Source organism: Rutidosis leptorrhynchoides, chromosome 2 (assembly GCF_046630445.1).
Source record: "Rutidosis leptorrhynchoides isolate AG116_Rl617_1_P2 chromosome 2, CSIRO_AGI_Rlap_v1, whole genome shotgun sequence".
In the NCBI taxonomy this organism is placed as follows: domain Eukaryota; kingdom Viridiplantae; phylum Streptophyta; class Magnoliopsida; order Asterales; family Asteraceae; genus Rutidosis; species Rutidosis leptorrhynchoides.
Genome location: NC_092334.1, coordinates 569,513,269 through 569,539,638, shown reverse-complemented (window position 1 = coordinate 569,539,638; position 26,370 = coordinate 569,513,269). Strand labels below are relative to the sequence as shown.

The following is a 26,370-nucleotide window of genomic DNA, read 5'->3' as shown; positions in this document are numbered from 1 at the left end:
TGTTTTATATTTTAATTTGCAATATTTGCTCAAGATGTCTAGCTCATTTGCCAATTGGGTGTTGCTTATCAAACAGATGACCATGACCATGTTTCGAATCTGAGCATTTTTTTTGTCTCTTCCTTTCCCTTTACAAGTGTTGGCTAGGAATTTAAAGATACTGATGCATGACAACCTTAACTTTCTTTCTTGTTTTTTTTCTTTTTTTTTAAACCAAGGATTTCATTCGTTGCAGATTTCTCTTAAGGTTAAACCCAGCTTTTGCTACACATTTAGGATTTCTATCACTAGTTAGAAGTTTTGGTCGTCAATCTATTGACAATTAACTTCCTTTTATCCGTGTTGGAATCGCTAGAAACCTACGGTTTCATGTGGTTTAATAATCAGTAAATGCGTAACAAACCTAGGGTTTCAATTTTCAATCCAATTTTATCTCCATTCATTAATTTAAATCTCTCCCATCGGTAGTTTATAACCATCTACGCTACTTCCTTAGAAATCTAGAGTACGTAGTATGGCAAAAACATATGTACATTCACTGGCAATATGACTCGATTTATATCCATAAACTTACCACTTAAATCTTCCAAGTTCATACTATGATCAATCTCAACAACTCAGTTTCATAGCTTCTCTAAAGCATACTACAGCAAGTGTAATAACAAAAGACGCGAATATTTATAAATTCCACATTAATGTTTGCACGAGAGTTCATATTAACTAGACACTACACCTTTATATGCTCATTGATAAGTTTCTAATACCTGCAAAACCCCACAAGTGTTCAATCATTTGTTTATCCATAAACGCCTTTGAAACCAAAAATGCTTCAAAAAAGGCCTACTTTTTATGCCCCTACAAACTTCTTAAGATTCTTTAGCCAGCGTGTGTACTCTCGGTGCTCTTTGTTCACCATGTATTCATGCAGATAATTTGTTACGCTCGGCTTAATCCCCCTGATTTCCAAATACTTGTGGAACGCCTTTTGTAGATTCTCATCCAATTCACTGCATATAATTTTATATTTATATGTAAATTAATACACGAACATTAGATCATCACAATTTACTACGCTCTGCTTACAGAGTGTTATACCTACATTTGACAACTTCGAGTAGATCAATTCAGGTTAGGTAATTATATCTCTAATTGTTAAAAACTTAAAATGGGAAAATTTCTTACAAAATAGCTTATACGAGAATGTCAAAGGAATCAAGGAGTTATAATTTACTAAAAATGTATATTAACACAATTCAAACCTGCCAAATCAATTTATATATATACATAGCAAGAAAGGTTTATGATAACAAACAAGTATAATCTAATCATAATCTAACAACTACGTCTTTAAAATAGAACCAAATATTATCCCGACCACTATGTACCCTGCCCAACGTTCACGTTACAAAAAATAAGATATTAAAACATAATACTCACTCGAATTTAGGTCCTTTATAAGTAAGCTGGCCTTCAGCCAAATCAAGGTCTTCTATTAATAAGCTATTGATAACAATCTCATCAGCATAAGCAGTGATGACGAATTGCAAGAAGGGCCCACCAGTTTTGTATACTTCAACAACCATCGGTAGACTTAATTGATTGTCCTTTTGAGTATCATCATCAGAATCATCATCGTCATCATCTTCCTGACCTGTAACGAGGCAAGATGTTCCAACTTTAACAATGATGGTTTCAACTTGGTATTTTTTTCTTAAGAACACTGTTTGCTGCCCAGGATCGTCAAAAAGTTTGAAAGGGAATGCCTCTGGAATAGCTTCACCCTGAAAATAAAAACATATATAAATAAAATCTTTTTTTAAAGAAATGCTTTTATCACGTTTAATATGCAAACAAAAGTAAAACTTTCAAACATGGATGTCATATTTGACATACGAGCACGGAAAATACGAAACAGCCATCTGTGAGATTAGATAGCAAAAACAAAAAAGGAATATTTTTTGGTAAATACATTGTCAAAAGTTGCATCACGAGAACACCGTAAGAGCCAACAGAAAATTCATAAGTTAGAGATTACAGAGCCAATTTCCAATCTTACAAACATGTAGAACAGAGAAAGTTACAATTTTGTAGGCAATTGCTTCCATTTTATTCAAAGCATAACTAAATTGTGCAAACAACAAATGCATCATTAATACTATCAACACTAATAAGACTAGAGGTTCATATATGTTAACAGATACTGTACACTATAAGCTAGTAATCTAATATACATTCAAACTTGTATAAATGAGTTGAATACATAACAAAAACTCACATTTGCTGTCCAGACGTTTATATTTGCTGTCCAGAGGTTTATAAACGTAAACATATACTACGTATATCACATAAAATAGATCTGTACAAAAATTCAATACTAACTTATAAATAAAGATTTAAATAACTGATATACACAGATATAAAATACAAACAAAAACCTCTTCGTAGCTCTCTTCTGAACATTTGATCTCAGATTCGATAAGTTTGAGAAGCGAGTCATCAGAACTCGGTCGTTTTGAGGCAGGAGAAGCCGAATAACATGATCTAGAAACTGACGGAACCAAAAATGAATTGCTGGAAGTGAATTTTGTAATGTGATTCACGGCGGTGAACAATGCGCCACCGCAGCGGTGGACTGGTGGTTGAGACTTGTTTGAACGCTTAGTAATCGAGCAGCTAGAGGTGTGATTGATGAAGCTGATCGGCGAATTATAGTACTAAAAGCCATTTTTGTTTTAGGGTTTTGAGGTTTCGGAATTTGGGGTTTATGAATTAGCCGCAGCGTTTTTCAGTAAGCCCGAGAATTTGAGTTGGGTATGTTCCCGTGCGGGTAATTTTTTGCCAAAACCGTAGGTATACTCGTATGGTCAACAAATTTTTTTATGAAACACGTATACCCGTATGTGTGAGTTGCGGGATGGTAAAAAAAAGGGGGTGCTCCGAAACTAGAATTTTTTTTCACCGGGAGCAAAAAAAACTTTTTAAACCGTAGCAATTTTTTTTGACAAAAGTTGGAGATTTTGGGGCAAAAGTTGGAGATTTTGGAGCAAAATTTGAAGATTTTGTTGCAAAAGTTGGAGAATTTGGGGCAAAAGTTGGAGAATTTGGGGCAAAATTTGTAGATTTTGGGGCAAAATTTGTAGGTTTTGGGGCAAAAAAAAAATCCACGGGGGCAAAGTCAAAAAACCCAAAATTTTTACACTGAAAAAAAATTCACTTGGGGCGGCCGCCTCCTCTGCCCCTACACACTTTCGCCCCTGGGGGTGCTGCATCTGGGAATAGCGGGATGCTAAAAAATACATGTAAAAAGCTTAAAAAGCTGTGTGGGACAGTTTGTGAAGGGGTACCGCATGTATAAAGTCACGGAATGGAGCACAGGAGGAGGTACCGCATATGGGAAACCCGGAACCCCCTTGTGGAGGTATCGCATGCACCACAAAACGGGACCCACGCGTCAGCCCTAGTATAGTCTAAGTGAATTATTTTTGTTTACATGCATGTAACAAAAAAAAAAAATGAATATTATCATCCTACTTAAACCCATACAACTAGCAACCATTTACAAATTCCCATTTACACTATAAAATTATCAAGCATACATTTACACTATAAAATTATCAAGCAATGGCGGGAATACAAGTAAAAGAGCAACCACCAAACAACGAATTGTTGTGGTTACAAACGACACGACATAATCGATCATTTAAAATATTTTCGGGTGCAGATGCTGGGAATCAGTTGGACGCGCGAAGAGTTGATAAAGCTCTTTGAGATCATATTAAGACGCTCCCAGGACAACAAACACACGCAAGAGTATTTAATTATATTCGTCAAGCGGGGTTAGCCGGTGTTTTCTCTACCGGTTTTCATAAGTTAGATCATGCACTAATTACTGCATTGGTTGAAAGGTGGCGTCCGGAGACACTGAAACGACCTGACCTAATCCATCTGGACGAAGTCTTCAACAGTTGGTCCCATTGCGAGGTTCTGACCTCTATATGCCATGAACGACTCCATATAATATGAGCAAATGCACAGCGGAAGATTTCTTTCATACCTGAGAATAAACATGCTTTCAAGTGTCAATCAAAAGGTTGGTGAGTTCATAGGTTTATCATAAAACAATAAAATTCATCATTTTGATAGACCACAAAATTTAAATGCTGCATGGTACAAATGGGCCTGAATCCTATACCCACCTGTAATGTACATGCTATATCTTTTAAATACAGTACATCTTTCTCGTGTACGAAACCATTTTCATAAATCATAGTAACCGTACACATATCTCGTACACAAAACTAATACACATAACCTGTGTATAAAAATCATTCTCTCGATACATAACATTCATATCAATTGGTGGCAATTATCATGTCCACATAATTCAATGGTGGCAATTATCATATCCACATAATTCAACGGTGGTAATTATCATGTCCACATAATTCAACGGTGGCAATTATCATGTCCACATAATTCAATAATAATCCGCAGAACTTCTGGCTGCATAATAATTCATTCGAGGAATGTTTTGCTTGTGTCTATCTGGTCAAACATTTTTAAAAGCATTTCATGTATTCGCGGTTCAAAATATATTTCAAAAACATTTAATAAAGCAGTTGTAAAAGTAGCACATGTATTCTCAGTCCCAAAAATGTAAAGAGTAAAAGGGAATCAAATGAACTCACCATACTGTATTTTGTAGTAAAAATACATATGACGTCATTTAACAAGTGTAGGGTTGACCTCGGATTCACAAACCTATATCATTCATATATATATATATTAATACCTATAATCGTAATTGGACAATTTCATATATTATAACTTATATTATATATATTAAATTGTGTATATACATTTATAATGACTAATATTTATATAGTTATATTAATATATATTTGGTTAATATTATATTAAAAATACTTAATTTGTTATATATATGAATATCTATATAAAAATGTTAATGTGATTAATACTTACTTATATGTAATATTACTAAAAATATATTTTTATATACGAAATATTTATTTGGTAACATAATATCAATATTAGTAATAAAAGTTATTTTTGTTTATAATGATAATACTACTAATAATAATACTAATAATAATACTAGTACTTTTGATAATAATAAAAATAATAATGATAATAATAATAATAATAATAATAATAATAATAAGAATAATAATAATAATAATAATAATAATTAATACTTATATGAAAGTAATTATACCTAAAAAAAATAAGTTTGTCACAAGCATGGTTCGAACTCGCGACCCTTCGACTAACAACACCCACTGAACCATGGAACCATTCAATACGTTCTCGTATTAGTTCTCAGGTTAAAGTATTTAACTATCATAAACAGTTTTTCATCTTCTTCACAACCTCAACACAATTTCATCTAAATGAAACCAACATCATAATCATATCATTAAACCATAACATCATCATCATCGTTAATTATCATCACTTATCATAATCATCTTTATTTTGTCATCTAATCATCATTTACTCTTTATGACCAATAACACTTTCATAAAACAGGAGCATCCATGTTATGTCGATGGTGTTTGGGTTTTATAAATCAAAGCAGTCCAACAGTAATCCAGTTGGACCTCGGCTCAACAAGCCTAATCATAACAGTCTGATTGAAACCTGGCAGTCCAACTGAGAACTATTTGACCCAACAGAGGTTACTCGGCCCATATAAAAACCCGAAACACAGCAGCCCAATTGATTAATTGGATCCACAAAATCAAGTAGTAATTAAAAAGGATTTCGGTATATGGCTTCCAGCTGGATTCCACGAACATAGCCAATAAACTTTATACATCCCCTCCATTCGCAAGTTGTTTTCCACGAACAAGTTGTTTTGTACGTATCTCGTTGTTTTTTTTTTTTTAAGAAGAAAAAAAAAACTGGGAACAATTTATATAGCAGTTTCACTATGGTTGTAACTTGTGGTGTTGTATGTGGGTTACGAAAAAGAAAGAAAACAGCAGAAACAAAACGGGTTCGCAAGCGTCTGTTTTATGGTGGTGATGTTGTTGGTTTCCAGGAAAATAAGAGGTGATTGAGTATATGTGGTTATATATATAAACCATGTATATGTATGTAGATATGTAAAAGAAAGAGAGAAGAGAGGGTGGTGATGGTTTACGGCTGCATAGTGATCGAAGCAAGGAAAAAAAATGGTGTTGGGTTGTCAAGTTTCTGGAGAAGGTAGACATAATTGTAGGAGATGGATGATGGTGGTCGTAAATGAGTTGTTGGTGTTGTACTCGAAAGGCCAAAATAGAAAATAAAGATGAGAAGATTATGGTGGTCGGGTTTCGATCAGAAAATAGAACAGGCAGGAGTAGTAGGTCACGCATAGCAACATAAAAATGTTCCGGTGAGGGTTTAATGGAGATGACAAGTTGATTCTATCGAAGGTTATGAGGTGCACCAGGTTTCTTTGGGTTCTCACCGGGAGAAATAACACCATAACTTTGTCCTCCCCAATATAGAGTATTATCACCATGATCAATCACAATATGGTAAGAGCATTACCTGAATAGCAGCAAGTTTTGTGGGTGATCATAACAACAATCCTTCAAGTTGATATCGGAAAATAATTGCAGGTGTTTACGGTTCAAAGATGGTGAGATGTTGGTGGATCAAATGGTTGTCCGAAAGTGATGATATATGTTTGATGAATATGGTTTTTGGTTATGTTGTGAATACCCTCCGTATCTATATGTCTGTGAGTAATATATAATGCAGATATGAATATGGGATAGAGATAGTGTAGTGAAAGAACAAAAGTAGTTAGAAAAGTTTTCAATTAAGTACAGTAGCATGTATCGATTGATTGATAGTGGTTGACATAAATTCACATGTAAACAGAAAGATGAATAAAGAAAATTAAAGGGTGATTTTTATTGAAGTTTTTCATTGATTTGGATTTCGTCCAACGGAATAGTGAGATCTTCTTTAGCAAAACATTTCTTCAAATTTGAGACGTGAAAAGTGTTATGTACAGCCGCGAGTTGTTGAGGTAGCTCCAGTTGGTAAGCTACTGGTCCGACACGATCTATAATCTTGAATGGTCCAATGTACCTTGGATTTAGTTTCCCCCGTTTACCAAATCGAACAACGCCTTTCCAAGGTGAAACCTTAAGCATGACCATTTCTACAATTTCAAACTCTATATCTTTTCTTTTACTGTCCGCGTAGCTCTTTTGTCGACTCTGGGCGGTTTTCAATCTTTGTTGAATTTGGATGATTTTCTCGGTAGTTTCTTGTATTATCTCCGGACCCGTAATCTATCTATCCCCCACTTCATTCCAACAAATCGGAGACCTGCACTTTCTACCATAAAGTGCCTCAAACGGCGCCATCTCAATACTAGAATGATAACTGTTGTTGTAGGAAAATTCTGCTAACGGTAGGTGTCGATCCCAACTGTTTCCGAAATCAATAACACATGCTCGTAGCATGTCTTCAAGCGTTTGTATCGTCCTTTCGCTCTGCCCATCAGTTTGTGGATGATAGGCAGTACTCATGTCTAGACGAGTTCCTAATGCTTGCTGTAATGTCTGCCAGAATCTTGAAATAAATCTGCCATCCCTATCAGAGATAATAGAGATTGGTATTCCATGTCTGGAGACGACTTCCTTCAAATACAGTCGTGCTAACGTATCCATCTTGTCATCTTCTCTTATTGGCAGGAAGTGTGCTGATTTGGTGAGACGATCAACTATTACCCAAATGTCCCGTTCTTATTGAAATGTCCCGTTCTTATTGATTAAAAACGTTCCATATTAATTTATTTCGTTGAGAGGTTTTGACCTCTATATGAGAGGTTTTTTCAAAGACTGCATTCATTTTTAAAACAAACCATAACCTTTATTTCATAAATAAAGGTTTAAAAAGCTTTACGTAGATTATCAAATAATGATAATCTAAAATATCCTGTTTACACACGACCATTACATAATGGTTTACAATACAAATATGTTACATCGAAATCAGTTTCTTGAATGCAGTTTTTACACAATATCATACAAACATGGAATCCAAATCTTGTCCTTATTTAAGTATGCAACAGTGGAAGCTCTTAGTATTCACCTGAGAATAAACATGCTTTAAACGTCAACAAAAATGTTGGTGAGTTATAGGTTTAACCTATATTTATCAAATCATAACAATAAACCACAAGATTTCATATTTCAATACACATCCCATATATAGAGATAAAAATCATTCATATGGTTTCTTGATCTTGGATGATTACTTGGAATGGATTTAGAAAACTTGGAAGTAAACTTGCAATCTTGGAAGTATTCTTGATTTTATGAAACTAGAACTTTTGGAATTTATGAAGAACACTTAGAACTTGAAGATAGAACTTGAGAGAGATCAATTAGATGAAGAAAATTGAAGAATGAAAGTGTTTGTAGGTGTTTTTGGTCGTTGGTGTATGGATTAGATATAAAGGATATGTAATTTTGTTTTCATGTAAATAAGTCATGAATGATTACTCATATTTTTGTAATTTTATGAGATATTTTATGCTAGTTGCCAAATGATGGTTCCCACATGTGTTAGGTGACTCACATGGGCTGCTAAGAGCTAATCATTGGAGTGTATATACCAATAGTACATACATCTAAAAGCTGTGTATTGTACGAGTACGAATACGGGTGCATACGAGTAGAATTGTTGATGAAACTGAACGAGGATGTAATTGTAAGCATTTTTGTTAAGTAGAAGTATTTTGATAAGTGTCTTGAAGTCTTTCAAAAGTGTATGAATACATATTAAAACACTACATGTATATACATTTTAACTGAGTCGTTAAGTCATCGTTAGTCGTTACATGTAAATGTTGTTTTGAAACCTTTAGGTTAACGATCTTGTTGAATGTTGTTAACCCATTGTTTATTATAACAAATGAGATGTTAAATTGTTATATTATCATGATATTATGATATATAATATATCTTAGTATGATATATATACAGTTAAATGTCGTTACAATGATAATCGTTACATATATGTCTCGTTTCGAAATCATTAAGTTAGTAGTCTTATTTTTACATATGTATTTCATTGTTAATACACTTAATAATATATTTACTTATCATTTAACATAATTAACCATGTGTATCAATATCTTAATTGTAGTGACCCGAACTTTTCCATGTTTATATATATTAATTGAGATTGATATTTACATGATTAAATGTTTTCAACATGTTAAGCAATCAAACTTGTTAAGACTTGATTAATTGAAATATGTTTCATATAGACAATTGATCACCCAAGTTGACCGGTGATTCACGAACGTTAAAACTTGTAAAAACTATATAATGACATATATATGGATATATATATAGTTAACATGATACTATGATAAGTAAACATATCATTAAGTATATTAATAATGAACTACATATGTAAAAACAAGACTACTAACTTAATGATTTTTAAACGAGACATATATGTAACAATTATCGTTGTAAAGACATTTAATGTATATATATCATATTAAGAGATATTCATACATGATAATATCATGATAATATAATAATTTAAAATCTCATTTGATATTATAAACATTGGGTTAACAACATTTAACAAGATCGTTAACCTAAAGGTTTCAAAACAACACTTACATGTAACGACTAACGATGACTTAACGACTCAGTTAAAATGTATATACATGTAGTGTTTTAATATGTATTTATACACTTTTGAAAGACTTCAATACACTTATCAAAATACTTCTACTTAACAAAAATGCTTACAATTACATCCTCGTTCAGTTTCATCAACAATTCTACTCGTATGCACCCGTATTCGTACTCGTACAATACACAGCTTTTAGATGTATGTACTATTGGTATATACACTCCAATGATCAGCTCTTAGCAGCCCATGTGAGTCACCTAACACATGTGGGAACTATCATTTGGCAACTAGCATGAAATATCTCATAAAATTACAAAAATATGAGTAATCATTCATGACTTATTTACATGAAAACAAAATTACATATCCTTTATATCTAATCCATACATCAACGACCAAAAACACCTACAAAGATTTTCATTCTTCAATTTTCTTCATCTAATTGATCTCTCTCAAGTTCTATCTTCAAGTTCTAAGTGTTCTTCATATATTCTACAAGTTCTAGTTACATAAAATCAAGAATACTTTCAAGTTTGCTAGCTCACTTCCAATCTTGTAAGGTGATCATCCAACCTCAAGAAATCTTTGTTTCTTACAGTAGGTTATCATTCTAATACAAGGTAATAATTATATTCAAACTTTGGTTCAATTTCTATAACTATAACAATCTTATTTCAAGTGATGATCTTACTTGAACTTGTTTTCGTGTCATGATTCTGCTTCAAGAACTTCGAGCCATCCAAGGATCCGTTGAAGCTAGATCCATTTTTCTCTTTTCCAGTAGGTTTATCCAAGGAACTTAAGGTAGTAATGATGTTCATAACATCATTCGATTCATACATATAAAGCTATCTTATTCGAAGGTTTAAACTTGTAATCACTAGAACATAGTTTAGTTAATTCTAAACTTGTTCGCAAACAAAAGTTAATCCTTCTAACTTGACTTTTAAAATCAACTAAACACATGTTATATATCTATATGATATGCTAACTTAATGATTTAAAACCTGGAAACACGAAAAACACCGTAAAACCGGATTTACGCAGTCGTAGTAACACCGCGGGCTGTTTTGGGTTAGTTAATTAAAAACTATGATAAACTTTGATTTAAAAGTTGTTATTCTGAGAAAATGATTTTTATTATGAACATGAAACTATATCCAAAAATTATGGTTAAACTCAAAGTGGAAGTATGTTTTCTAAAATGGTCATCTAGACGTCGTTCTTTCGACTGAAATGACTACCTTTACAAAAATGACTTGTAACTTATTTTTCCGACTATAAACCTATACTTTTTCTGTTTAGATTCATAAAATAGAGTTCAATATGAAACCATAGCAATTTGATTCACTCAAAACGGATTTAAAATGAAGAAGTTATGGGTAAAACAAGATTGGATAATGTTTCTCATTTTAGCTACGTGAAAATTGGTAACAAATCTATTCCAACCATAACTTAATCAACTTGTATTGTATATTATGTAATCTTGAGATACCATAGACACGTATACAATGTTTCGACCTATCATGTCGACACATCTATATATATTTCGGAACAACCATAGACACTCTATATGTGAATATTGGAGTTAGCTATACAGGGTTGAGGTTGATTCCAAAAAATATATAGTTTGAGTTGTGATCAATACTGAGATACGTATACACTGGGTCGTGGATTGATTCAAGATAATATTTATCAATTTATTTCTGTACATCTAACTGTGGACAACTAGTTGTAGGCTACAAACTAGGACAGCTGACTTAATAAACTTAAAACATCAAAATATATTAAAAGTGTTGTAAATATATTTTGAACATACTTTGATATATATGTATATATTGTTATAGGTTCGTGAATCAACCAGTGGCCAAGTCTTACTTCCCGATGAAGTAAAAATATGTGAAAGTGAGTTATAGTCCCACTTTTAAAATCTAATATTTTTGGGATGAGAATACATGCAGGTTTTATAAATGATTTACAAAATAGACACAAGTACGTGAAACTACATTCTATGGTTGAATTATCGAAATCGAATATGCCCCTTTTTATTAAGTCTGGTAATCTAAGAATTAGGGAACAGACACCCTAATTGACGCGAATCCTAAAGATAGATCTATTGGGCCTAATAAACCCCATCCAAAGTACCGGATGCTTTAGTACTTCGAAATTTATATCATATCCGAAGGGTGTCCCGGAATGATGGGGATATTCTTATATATGCATCTTGTTAATGTCGGTTACCAGGTGTTCACCATATGAATGATTTTTATCTCTATGTATGGGATGTGTATTGAAATATGAAATCTTGTGGTCTATTATTATGATTTGATATATATAGGTTAAACCTATAACTCACCAACATTTTTGTTGACGTTTTAAGCATGTTTATTCTCAGGTGATTATTAAGAGCTTCCGCTGTCGCATACTTAAATAAGGACGAGATTTGGAGTCCATGCTTGTATGATATTGTGTAAAAACTGCATTCAAGAAACTTATTTTGTTGTAACATATTTGTATTGTAAACCATTATGTAATGGTCGTGTGTAAACAGGATATTTTAGATTATCATTATTTGATAATCTACGTAAAGCTTTTTAAACCTTTATTGATGAAATAAAGGTTATGGTTTGTTTTAAAATGAATGCAGTCTTTGAAAAACGTCTCATATAGAGGTCAAAACCTCGCAACGAAATCAATTAATATGGAACGTTTTTAATCAATAAGAACGGGACATTTCATTAATATGATTCATATGTACCTAGTAAGACATTGTTATAACGATAATCGTTATATATATCGTTTTCGAGTTTCTTAAATTAATAGTCTCATTTTTATGTATATAACTCATTGTTAAAATACCTAATGAGATACATACTTATAATAAAATCATGTTAACTATATATATAACCATATATATGTCATCGTATAGTTTTTACAAGTTTTAACGTTCGTGAATCACCGGTCAACTTGGGTGGTCAATTGTCTATATGAAACCTATTTCAATTAATCAAGTCTTAACAAGTTTGATTGCTTAATATGTTGGAAACACTTAATCATGTAAATAACAATTTCATTTAATATATATATAAACATGGAAAAGTTCGGGTCACTACAGTACCTACTCGTTAAATAAATTTCGTCCCGAAATTTTAAGCAGTTGGAGGTGTTGACGTATCTTCTGGAAATAAATGCGGGTATTTCTTCTTCATTTGATCTTCACGCTCCCAGGTGAACTCGGGTCCTCTACAAGCATTCCATCGAACCTTAACAATCGGTATCTTGTTTTGTTTAAGTCTCTTAACCTCACGATCCATTATTTCGACGGGTTCTTCAATGAATTGAAGTTTTTCATTGATTTGGATTTCGTCCAACGGAATAGTGAGATCTTCTTTAGCAAAACATTTCTTCAAATTTGAGACGTGGAAAGTGTTATGTACAGTCGCGAGTTGTTGAGGTAGCTCCAGTTGGTAAGCTACTGGTCCGACACGATCTATAATCTTGAATGGTCCAATGTACCTTGGATTTAGGAGAACATCATATATCCCTAGAAACTTGGCAAAACAAACCAAAACCGAAGAAGAAGAAACAAGCGAGTCGGAATAAGATAGTTGTATTCGTGTGGTGTAATATATATAATATAGTGTGCTTATGCTTTAAGATATATGTAAAATTTGCTTGTATTAATAAGTATTTTTTTTATGAATCTAACTCTTGTCTATTTTACAGTATAAAAACACAAAATGGATAGACAACCCAATATTTTAAGAGACCTACCCGGAGACATGATTGATGAAATCTTGTCTAGAGTCGGTCAAAATTCTTCGGCACAACTATTTAAGGCGAGATCAGTTTGTAAGACATTCGAAGAACGTTCCAAGAATGCCTTGGTTTATAAAAGGCTTTCGTTCGAAAGATGGGGGATATCACATTGGGAAATCCATAAGTTACGATGTGTTTACTTTGACACATATATTGCGGGGAACCCAAATGCTATTTTACGCAATGGGTTAAGAAATTATTTTGACTTAATATATCCGAATATTGGACTTCGTGATTTAGAAAAAGCGGCTAACATGCAACATAAAGAAGCATGTTATGCTTACGGATTAGTAATGTTCGCTTCTCACCAAAGTGAGAACAAGAACATTGGGCTACAACTATTAAACAAAACGTTCCCACAAGTGACGGAGTCGGTAATTGGGGTAAGAAATGAGGTTTTTATGTTGTTACGGGACTGTTGGACATTACGTAACCCTCGTCCCTTTGATGACGTTACAACACGCTGTCTTATCAACGGCCATAACGGTTATGTTCCACAAGACCAAGGATGGGAAGTAATCCTAGTAAAACCAGAATGCATGACTTGTTTCTGGACGTATGAATTACGTGTCTTTATTGCCTTTGCTGAACGACTTGTGTACTAGCTAGAATTATCTTCACAACCATCTTGTATCAAATTTATTGTGTGCAATATTTCATGCTATATGTAAAATAAGCGGTATTGTAAGTTTGTAAAATATTGTGTAAAAGTTTGAACGCGAAATATTATTATAATCAGTTTTTCATATAGAATTGTAGTAGTTGAATTGTATATTAGCTACTAAGTATGAACTTAACGGGTAGGTACTACCCGAATTTAAACTTATAAAATGCTAATATGAAGAAAAAGCTTTTATAAATGAGTTCATATTATGCTACGAAATAGTATTAACTACTCTTAATATTCTGTATGATTAACTTTTTCCATTTGACTATTTTGAAGGAAATGGCACCGACTACTCGACACACCGTGAATATGAATGAAGAGGAATTCCGTACTTTTCTAGCTTCAAACATAGCCGCAGTACAGGCTGCGCTACATACCAACAATAACCTTGGATCTAGCAGTACAGGAAATCATGTAGGATGCATCTACAAAGAATTCACTGCCTGCAAACCTTTGGAATTTGATGGAACCGAAGGACCGATCGGATTGAAACGGTGGACCGAGAAGGTCGAATCGGTGTTTGCCATAAGTAAGTGTACTGAAGAGGACAAAGTGAAGTACGCTACGCATACCTTCACAGGTTCTGCGTTAACATGGTGGAATACCTATCTAGAGCAAGTGGGACAAGACGATGCGTACGCACTACCGTGGTCAGCATTCAAGCACTTGATGAATGAGAAGTACCGTCCCAGAACCGAGGTCAATAAGCTCAAGATAGAACTTAGAGGGTTACGAAACCAAGGATTTGATATTACCACGTACGAAAGACAATTCACAGAATTGTGCCTATTGTGTCCGGGAGCATTCGAAGATGAGGAAGAGAAGATCGACGCGTTTGTGAAAGGATTACCGGAAAGAGTCCAAGAAGATATAAGTTCACACGAGCCCGCCTCCATACAACAGGCATGTAGAATGGCTCACAAACTAGTGAACCAGATTGAAGAAAGAATTAAAGAACAGACTGCTGAAGAGGCCAATGTGAAGCAAGTCAAAAGAAAGTGGGAGGAAAACGGTGATAAGAATCACCAATACAACAACAATAGCAATTACAACAATAATTGCAACAATTATCCCAACAATCGCAATATCAATCGCAACTACAACAAACAGCCCAACTACAACAACAACAACAACAACAACAGCAACTACAACAATCATCCCAACAACAATAATAACTGCAACAACAACAACAATCAGAAGCAGCTATGCCAAAGGTGTGAAAAGTATCACTCGGGGTTCTGCCCCAAATTTTGCAACAAGTGTAAAAGAAATGGTCATAGCGCGGCGAAGTGTGAGGTCTACGGACCAGTGGTTAATAGAACGAAAGGAACAAATGGTGTCGGAACGAGTAATGGCGGAGCAAGTAGTGTCGGAGCAAGTTATGCCAATGTAGTTTGTTATAAATGTGGAAAACCGGGCCACATTATTAGAAATTGCCCGAACCAGGAGAACACGAATGGACAAGGCCGCGGAAGAGTTTTCAATATTAATGCGGCAGAGGCACAGGAAGACCCGGAGCTTGTTACGGGTACGTTTCTTATTGACAATAAATCTGCTTACGTTTTATTTGATTCGGGTGTGGATAGAAGCTATATGAGTAGAGATTTTTGTTCTAAATTAAGTTGTCCATTGACGCCTTTGGATAGTAAATTTTTACTCGAATTAGCAAATGGTAAATTAATTTCAGCAGATAATATATGTCGGAATCGAGAAATTAAACTGGTTAGCGAAACATTTAAGATTGATTTGATACCAGTAGAGTTAGGGAGTTTTGATGTGATAATCGGTATGGACTGGTTGAAAGAAGTGAAAGCAGAGATCGTTTGTTACAAAAATGCAATTCGCATTATACGAGAAAAAGGAAAACCCTTAATGGTGTACGGAGAAAAGGGCAACACGAAGCTACATCTTATTAGTAATTTGAAGGCACAAAAACTAATAAGAAAAGGTTGCTATGCTGTTCTAGCACACGTCGAGAAAGTACAAACTGAAGAAAAGAGCATCAATGATGTTCCCATTACAAAAGAATTTCCCGATGTATTTCCGAAAGAATTACCGGGATTACCCCCACATCGATCCGTTGAATTTCAAATAGATCTTGTACCAGGAGCTGCACCAATAGCTCGTGCTCCTTACAGACTCGCACCCAGCGAGATGAAAGAATTGCAAAGCCAATTACAAGAACTTTTAGAGCGTGGTTTCATTCTGTAGTGACCCGAACTTTTCCATGTTTATATATATTAATTGAGATTGATATTTACATGATTAAATGTTTCCAACATGTTAAGCAATCAAACTTGTTAAGACTTGATTAATTGAAATATGTTTCATATAGACAATTGACCACCCAAGTTGACCGGTGATTCACGAACGTTAAAACTTGTAAAAACTATATGATGACATATATATTGTAACAACCCGTCCTTATCCTCCTGGACGAAATCATCAACATCTGGTCCCATTGCAATGATCGACTCCAAGTAATGTCCTTAAAATGAGCAAATGCACAGCGGAAGACTTAATTCGTACCTGAGAATAACATGCTTTAAAACGTCAACATAAAGTTGGTGAGATATATAGGTTTGATGCTAGCAGCGTTATAACTATGGAACACAAGATTTCATATATAAACATTTTAATAAAAATATTCTAAGTGGTTGAGCACTTGGTAACCATACTTAACATTTAATCACGTCGCATATTCCCTTTATTATGAAATCTTACTACACTGTACCAAGTGTAGTCACGAAACGAAGTATTGTGCAACCGTTGAATACTGGTCGTCCAGTCCGGTTGGGGTTGTCAGGCCCGATAGATCTATCAACAGGATTCGCGTTTACAATACCGCTGTAAATAATAGTTACCAAGCTACAGGGAAGTATGCCAGTGGTACAACTCAACGTAGAATATATTTTTCAGTTACTTGTGTCCATATCGTAAAACATAAAATACATGTATTCACATCCCGAAATATTTAGAGTTTAAAAGTGGGACTATATACTCACCTAATGTATTTTGTAGTAAAAATACATATAACATCATTGAACACGTATAAGGTTGGCCTCGGATTCAAGAACCTATATCAGTTATATTAACACATATTATTGTAATTGAACAAGGGTATATACATATATATATAAATTTATTTATTATGTTATTTTTATATTATTAACCTATATGTTTCATATAATTATTTTATATATTTACATAAATAAAAAAAATATTAATTTTGTTACGTTATATGTATTAAATATATTTTTGTGTATATATATATAATTTGTTTGTTTGTTAAAGTTATAAAAATACTAAGATAATATTAATAATGATAATGATAATAATAGTAATAATAATGATAATAGAGTTAAAAATAATAGTATTAATATTAATGATGAAAATGATAATTTTAATATAAATGATACTTTTAAATAAAAAAATGATGATTATAAGTTTAATAATACTAATAATAATAATAATCTATTTTAATAATAATAATAATAATAATAATAATAATAATAATAATAATAATAATAATAAGTTTATACCTTAAAACAAGTGGGCTTAGTATTAGTTCAATAGCTTTAATACTTGCAACCCATCTTTAATTTAAGCCTAATCCAATTTTATTTGAAACAGGCCCAAAATATAATATCCAAGCCCAAAGGCCCAAGATAGCTTCCTTTATATAAAAAAAAAATTGTTTGCAGCGCCTGGATTCGAACCCAGGGTCTCTCGGTTATCAGTCCCCTTCTATACCACTTCTCTGTCGCTCACTTATCTTATTTATTCCCTTCCTTAATCTAATTAATACTTATCTTTCTGTCTTAGTTTCTTCTTCTTCCTCACCATAATCAAAATGACCGGGGTAGGTTAATATCATAAAAAAAAAAAAAACGATTGTGGTTTTGTTTAAGACTTGTACACGAACAGAGAGCTAGGAAGGAGGGCTTTAATTAACAAAAAAAAAATAAAAAAAAAAAAAAAAAGAAAGCAGCCACGCTGCTGTTCGAAAAAAAAGAAAAAAAAAATCAAATTTTGATTTTAAGTGTGTTTTAGATCAAGCTTTCTTCATGAAATAGTTTGTAAATCATATCTATAAACTATTGAAATCGTCCTTTTAACCAAAAACTCCAACACGATTACAAATTTCGCGATGAACATAAAGTTTGACTTTTCAAGATTAGAACTTTGACTGACAAATTCGTACTCAATATTGAGAAGTGAAACTTGAGATTTTGAGGAAAGATTTAAGACATGAATTAGAAACTTTCTGCATTTATAGATTTGGAGAATTTGTTCGAAATCAAAATATGCTCAAAAAGATGGAATACAGAGATACGAGCTGTGATAATTTTCTTTTTCTTTTTTTTTTTTTAAAACGAATGGAATAAGAAATTGCTGGATTTTCGGATAAATGATTGATTCAAATGCTGTTTTATAGATGAGATGTGGTCGACAGATTGTCACATGAAAACAGGAAATAAAGTGATGAAGACAGATTTTTTTTTTTTTGTTTGGTCTGATAAGCGTATATATCTTTTTTTTATAAGATAATTAATAAGTATTAATAATTAATAAACATATTAATAGTAATAATACTAATACTAATTAATAATAATAATAATATTGTTTAATGAAAATAGAAACACCTATAATAATAATAATAGAAATACTAATATTATAGATGATAAAAACAATAGATTGTATTATGTTCAAATAATTAAATTTACTCATAATAATAATCACATATCGATATTATACATATATTACATATAGTAATCTACCATGGTTAATATATATATTTATTTCGTTTTTAGTTTCGTTGAAATAATAAAGCTAGTATTTCTAATTATTGTGCTCAAAGTTTTGAATGTAAATTTGAAATATTAAATATATATATTTATTACCTAACAAGTTGTTATTTTTAAATTGTGAACTACCTTCATTTATAATTTCATCAACTACACCGCATATCATTTTATCAGTTTATAATATATATGTAAATATATAGATATATATATATATATTTAATTTACATATCCATTTACATTCTGTTGTTCGTGAATCGTCAGGCATGGTCAAAGGGTATCTGATTATCCGAATATAGATTTCAAACTTTCTAGACTCACATTAAGGTTTTTGCTTATCGTGTCGGAAACATATAGAGATTAGGGTTTAAATTTGGTCAGAAATTTCCGGGTCGCTACAGTACCCACCCGTTAAAGAAATTTCGTCCCCGAAATTTGGTAGAGGTTGTCATAAATAACAATAGGAATGTTTTTTTTTTTTTTTTTTTTTTTTTTTTTTGATGAATATGAGGTGATAACGGAGTTTTATCATTATTGAAGGATATGGATAAAAGGATTCGATCATGTGAAGCGCACGAGTGAAGCTATCACAAAAGAATGAAATGAGTGATTATGGAATTGTTTTAACCGATGACGTGATTAGGATTAATTTCCAGAATTTAAGGGATTTAAAGAAAATCTTATGTAACAAGATTTGGCTCTTTAGGGATCAGAATCTTCTTTGATTTAATGTGGCAATCTGTTTTGATTTCCCTGTCGGATATTTCACTATAAATCTATCTCCTCCGTTTCCTTATTCTCCACATCTTCTATTTGCTGCGATTTATACTCCAATTTCTATTTCGAGACATTGTCCCTTCGTTTCTTCTTCCCGTCCTCAAGTCAAGCGAGTAATGATCCGAAATTCGTAGGTATGAACATAGCTAATGCTCCTAGAAAGAAATGGTAATGGCAAAATTTTGATTTGACCAATTACCAGAATATCCTGGAAAAGATAGAATTATCAAAACGATATGTTCCTAATTTGTTTGGGGATTAGATAGAATGTACGAGCCGTGTAACATGGCACATGATGATGGTACTGTGAATCATCACATTCCATTAGAAACTTAACATGACTTACTGTAATATAATGAAGTTGATCAAGTTTCATTATATTATACTAATTCATACATCAGTTCTCAACACTACTTCAAAAACATTCATATTTTAAACTCGAAGATTTTAGAACTTAGAAACTAACACAGTTTCTTTTATGTTGTAACACAGATGTTACAGAGAAATACGTGATATCAGATGAGAGTAATTGTGAAAATATTTCCAGAAATATGGAGAATATGTATAACGGAAGATAGGAAGATATTTTATAATATCTAAAATAAGATGATGATGGAGAATATCATCCGGAAAGGTTTAGGATAATGAATAAGGTTCTTATTAACGATTTCAGCAGGCGCTGAATCATTTGAATCCTTTGAGGTCGGGTTTAGTTTTCATGATTTGTCCACGGTCTCCTTCATACTTTGCTTAATCCGTTTTCCAGTTTCAACCCTTCTCTTTTTCTGGGCTTTTCCAACATATTGTACTTCATCGTAAATTTTTGACCATTAAAGTTGTTTACCGTTTTTGCTGCTTCATCAGCATTTTGAAAACTAGTTCATGGTCCAGGGTGTTTTTCAGAAACTTCACATTCGAAATATATAACTCTTAGGGATAGACGTTTTCAGTATAACTGGAGAAGTTCTACGAGATTTTCAAAATACTAATTGCGGATTCCGCCGAAGAGATAACTAGCTGCTGGTATATCTGCTGATGATGTCGTGGGATATAAAAGATTCTCTGGTAACAACGGCGAAAGGATATCATATATATATTGAGGTGATAATAAGACTAGTCTTACTGAGAAGTCGAAGTTAACTTGCTGAAGATGTGACAAAATTGGCTACTTTGAAAAGGAATTGTAAAGTTGTTTTTGCTAATGAATGATAAGGAATTCGACGCGGATAGGTTTTAACTATAACTTCGGTTTCGAAAATTTTTCAGGTGCATAACTGTATGCATGAATCTTTCTTCCATAGATGAGGTGCAGCTGGTTCAACTTCTCGACCGAGGTGTTTTCAAGAATCGTGAAAGATCTGAACGCGATTTGTAATTGTCAATGTACAAATGAGGTTTTAGGATAGAATCAAGTGGCAAACTTGAAGAATTGTCTAATTTCATATGTTATAATCAACATTTTAATTCATTTTAATTGTCCCAAAGTTGGCAGTCTAATAGTGCGATTGTCCAATAGTCCAACAGTTCAACAGTTCAATATATTCATATATAATTTAATATACATAATTAATACGTATCGTGACCCGTGTACCGGTCTCGGTGTCGATCACAACTCAAAGTATATATATATTTTGGAATCAACTCCGACCCTGTATAGCCAACTCCCACCTTCACATATAGAGTGTCTATGGTTGTTCCGAAATATATATATAGATGGGTCGATATGATAAGTCGAAACCTTGCATACGTGTCCCGTTTAAAGTGCGTAAAAGTAAATAACAGAATTTAAATGACGATAAATAAAATTGCGAGAATGTAAATTGCGATAAATTAAATGTTAATCAGTTAGCTGGGAACAGTTAGCCGGAACAGTTAGCGTGGAATCCTTAACTGATTTTTAATTAGTTAATTCGTGTGTTTCTAACAATTTTTAATTTGTCTAATGTTTTCTTCTTTATGCCACTTGTTAGATTCGGATAGGTAAAAATCCAAATATGAAATTTGAATGGAAATGATTATTCTGAAATGAACGGATACGTATATCGGTGATTGTAAGTAGGATAGTAAATGACCGTTGAATCAGATTGGGAAGAATGTACAGCGTAACTTGTTAATGTGAATTTTAAATATTCCTTGGGTACTACCCACCCGTTAAAATATTTTCATCATTAACAATTTGTACGAAAGAATTTTTAATTACGATCTTTATGAAAATATACTTGCATATATATTTTCTTCAGATGAAATTATGGATTTAATGAGTCAATAAGATTTTATACTCATTTGATTTATTGTTAGCACTTGATTACATGATCTCTAAAACTTTAGAGATTACATAATTGCCATGTCGGACGAAGGTAAATGAGGTAGAACAATACGTAGAACGAAATTAATCGATGTAGAACGATATGTAAAACAAGGATTATACTTGAAGTACCGATGATGATAGTGAGGCGTATGATGTTGATATCCGAGGTACAGATAGTGACGTTGAGATTTATGACGTGATTGTGGTTGGGGTGATAAGAGTATTGTCGGCGTTGATGATGGTGGTACGGTTTATGCTGCTGGTGCTGTTGCTGGTGTTTGTAACCTCCGCACCAGATTTTTCCAAAGTCATTACTCGAGCACGTAGTTCGTTAACTTCTTATATTATGATTGACGATTGAAAGGAGCGGGTGAGTAAGATTCAAATATAGGATAATATATAATCGTGACAGGATACTCTAGAAATGAGAGGGTAAATGGTTTCTCGAACAGGTTCGCCGGTAAGTGCTTTCAGGTTCATCGCCAAGAGAGCAATTTGAGAAGAATCTTTGATGTGAAATGATTTTCGAATATAGGATGATATTCTAACTTCATAGAATATCTATAATACTAAAGATTTCGTAGCCTACAGAGGAACTTACGGCATATGACAAGCAAGTCTACAGATGCGCTAAGATATGAATTTTGTCTATACACTATCGATGCACTAAATGCAGTAAGACGTGTCTAGACTAAAGAATGATAAGCAGACAATTCCCTAAGGATGATAAGCAGATGGTTTCCGACTAGATATGATAAGCAAAACTTTTGACATGTAAACACGGTCAAAGTCCAGACTCACTAATGTATCCTAACAACTACCAGTTAGACACACTAATGGGAGACCTGGTTCACTAAGACCACCGCTCTGATACCACATGTAACAACCCGTCCTTATCCTCCTGGACGAAATCATCAACATCTGGTCCCATTGCAATGATCGACTCCAAGTAATGTCCTTAAAATGAGCAAATGCACAGCGGAAGACTTAATTCGTACCTGAGAATAACATGCTTTAAAACGTCAACATAAAGTTGGTGAGATATATAGGTTTGATGCTAGCAGCGTTATAACTATGGAACACAAGATTTCATATATAAACATTTTAATAAAAATATTCTAAGTGGTTGAGCACTTGGTAACCATACTTAACATTTAATCACGTCGCATATTCCCTTTATTATGAAATCTTACTACACTGTACCAAGTGTAGTCACGAAACGAAGTACTGTGCAACCGTTGAATACTGGTTGTCCAGTCCGGTTGGGGTTGTCAGGCCCGATAGATCTATCAACAGGATTCGCGTTTACAATACCGCTGTAAATAATAGTTACCAAGCTACAGGGAAGTATGCCAGTGGTACAACTCAACGTAGAATATATTTTTCAGTTACTTGTGTCCATATCGTAAAACATAAAATACATGTATTCTCATCCCGAAATATTTAGAGTTTAAAAGTGGGACTATATACTCACCTAATGTATTTTGTAGTAAAAATACATATAACATCATTGAACACGTATAAGGTTGGCCTCGGATTCACGAACCTATATCAGTTATATTAACACATATTATTGTAATTGAACAAGGGTATATACATATATATATAAATTTATTTATTATGTTATTTTTATATTATTAACCTATATGTTTCATATAATTATTTTATATATTTACATAAATAAAAAAAATATTAATTTTGTTACGTTATATGTATTAAATATATTTTTGTGTATATATATATAATTTGTTTGTTTGTTAAAGTTATAAAAGTACTAAGATAATATTAATAATGATAATGATAATAATAGTAATAATAATGATAATAGAGTTAAAAATAATAGTATTAATATTAATGATGAAAATGATAATTTTAATATAAATGATACTTTTAAATAAAAAAATGATGATTATAAGTTTAATAATACTAATAATAATAATAATCTATTTTAATAATAATAATAATAATAATAATAATAATAATAATAATAATAATAATAATAATAATAATAATAATAATAATAATAATAATAATAAGTTTATACCTTAAAACAAGTGGGCTTAGTATTAGTTCAATAGCTTTAATACTTGCAACCCATCTTTAATTTAAGCCTAATCCAATTTTATTTGAAACAGGCCCAAAATATAATATCCAAGCCCAAAGGCCCAAGATAGCTTCCTTTATATAAAAAAAAAATTGTTTGCAGCGTCTGGATTCGAACCCAGGGTCTCTCGGTTATCAGTCCCCTTCTATACCACTTCTCTGTCGCTCACTTATCTTATTTATTCCCTTCCTTAATCTAATTAATACTTATCTTTCTGTCTTAGTTTCTTCTTCTTCCTCACCATAATCAAAATGACCGGGGTAGGTTAATATCATAAAAAAAAAACGATTGTGGTTTTGTTTAAGACTTGTACACGAACAGAGAGCTAGGAAGGAGGGCTTTAATTAACAAAAAAAAAATAAAAAAAAAAGAAAGCAGCCACGCTGCTGTTCGAAAAAAAAGAAAAAAAAATCAAATTTTAATTTTAAGTGTGTTTTAGATCAAGCTTTCTTCATGAAATAGTTTGTAAATCATATCTATAAACTATTGAAATCGTCCTTTTAACCAAAAACTCCAACACGATTACAAATTTCGCGATGAACATAAAGTTTGACTTTTCAAGATTAGAACTTTGACTGACAAATTCGTACTCAATATTGAGAAGTGAAACTTGAGATTTTGAGGAAAGATTTAAGACATGAATTAGAAACTTTCTGCATTTATAGATTTGGAGAATTTGTTCGAAATCAAAATATGCTCAAAAAGATGGAATACAGAGATACGAGCTGTGATAATTTTCTTTTTCTTTTTTTTTTCTTTCAAAACGAATGGAATAAGAAATTGCTGGATTTTCAGATAAATGATTGATTCAAATGCTGTTTTATAGATGAGATGTGGTCGACAGATTGTCACATGAAAACAGGAAATAAAGTGATGAAGACAGATTTTTTTTTGTTTGGTCTGATAAGCGTATATATCTTTTTTTTTATAAGATAATTAATAAGTATTAATAATTAATAAACATATTAATAGTAATAATACTAATACTAATTAATAATAATAATAATATTGTTTAATGAAAATAGAAACACCTATAATAATAATAATAGAAATACTAATATTATAGATGATAAAAACAATAGATTGTATTATGTTCAAATAATTAAATTTACTCATAATAATAATCACATATTGATATTATACATATATTACATATAGTAATCTACCATGGTTAATATATATATTTATTTCGTTTTTAGTTTCGTTGAAATAATAAAGCTAGTATTTCTAATTATTGTGCTCAAAGTTTTGAATGTAAATTTGAAATATTAAATATATATATTTATTACCTAACAAGTTGTTATTTTTAAATTGTGAACTACCTTCATTTATAATTTCATCAACTACACCGCATATCATTTTATCAGTTTATAATATATATGTAAATATATAGATATATATATATATTTAATTTACATATCCATTTACATTCTGTTGTTCGTGAATCGTCAGGCATGGTCAAAGGGTATCTGATTATCCGAATATAGATTTCAAACTTTCTAGACTCACATTAAGGTTTTTGCTTATCGTGTCGGAAACATATAGAGATTAGGGTTTAAATTTGGTCAGAAATTTCCGGGTCGTTACATATATGGATATATATATATAGTTAACATGATACTATGATAAGTAAACATATCATTAAGTATATTAACAATGAACTACATATGTAAAAACAAGACTACTAACTTAATGATTTTTAAACGAGACATATATGTAACGATTATCGTTGAAAAGACATTTAATGTATATATATCATATTAAGAGATATTCATACATGATAATATCATGATAATATAATAATTTAAAATCTCATTTGATATTATAAACATTGGGTTAACAACATTTAACAAGATCGTTAACCTAAAGGTTTCAAAACAACACTTACATGTAACGACTAACGATGACTTAACGACTCAGTTAAAATGTATATACATGTAGTGTTTTAATATGTATTTATACACTTTTGAAAGACTTCAATACACTTATCAAAATACTTCTACTTAACAAAAATGCTTACAATTACATCCTCGTTCAGTTTCATCAACAATTCTACTCGTATGCACCCGTATTCGTACTCGTACAATACACAGCTTTTAGATGTATGTACTATTGGTATATACACTCCAATGATCAGCTCTTAGCAGCCCATGTGAGTCACCTAACACATGTGGGAACCATCATTTGGCAACTAGCATGAAATATC

The 26,370-nt window shown here is 32.2% G+C and overlaps 1 pseudogene; it reads right to left on the bottom strand.

The window, feature by feature from the left end:
- Positions 1-790: 790 nt before the first annotated feature.
- LOC139893178 (uncharacterized protein At2g39795, mitochondrial-like) lies at positions 791-2,725 on the bottom strand (annotated as a pseudogene).
- Positions 2,726-26,370: the final 23,645 nt, after the last annotated feature.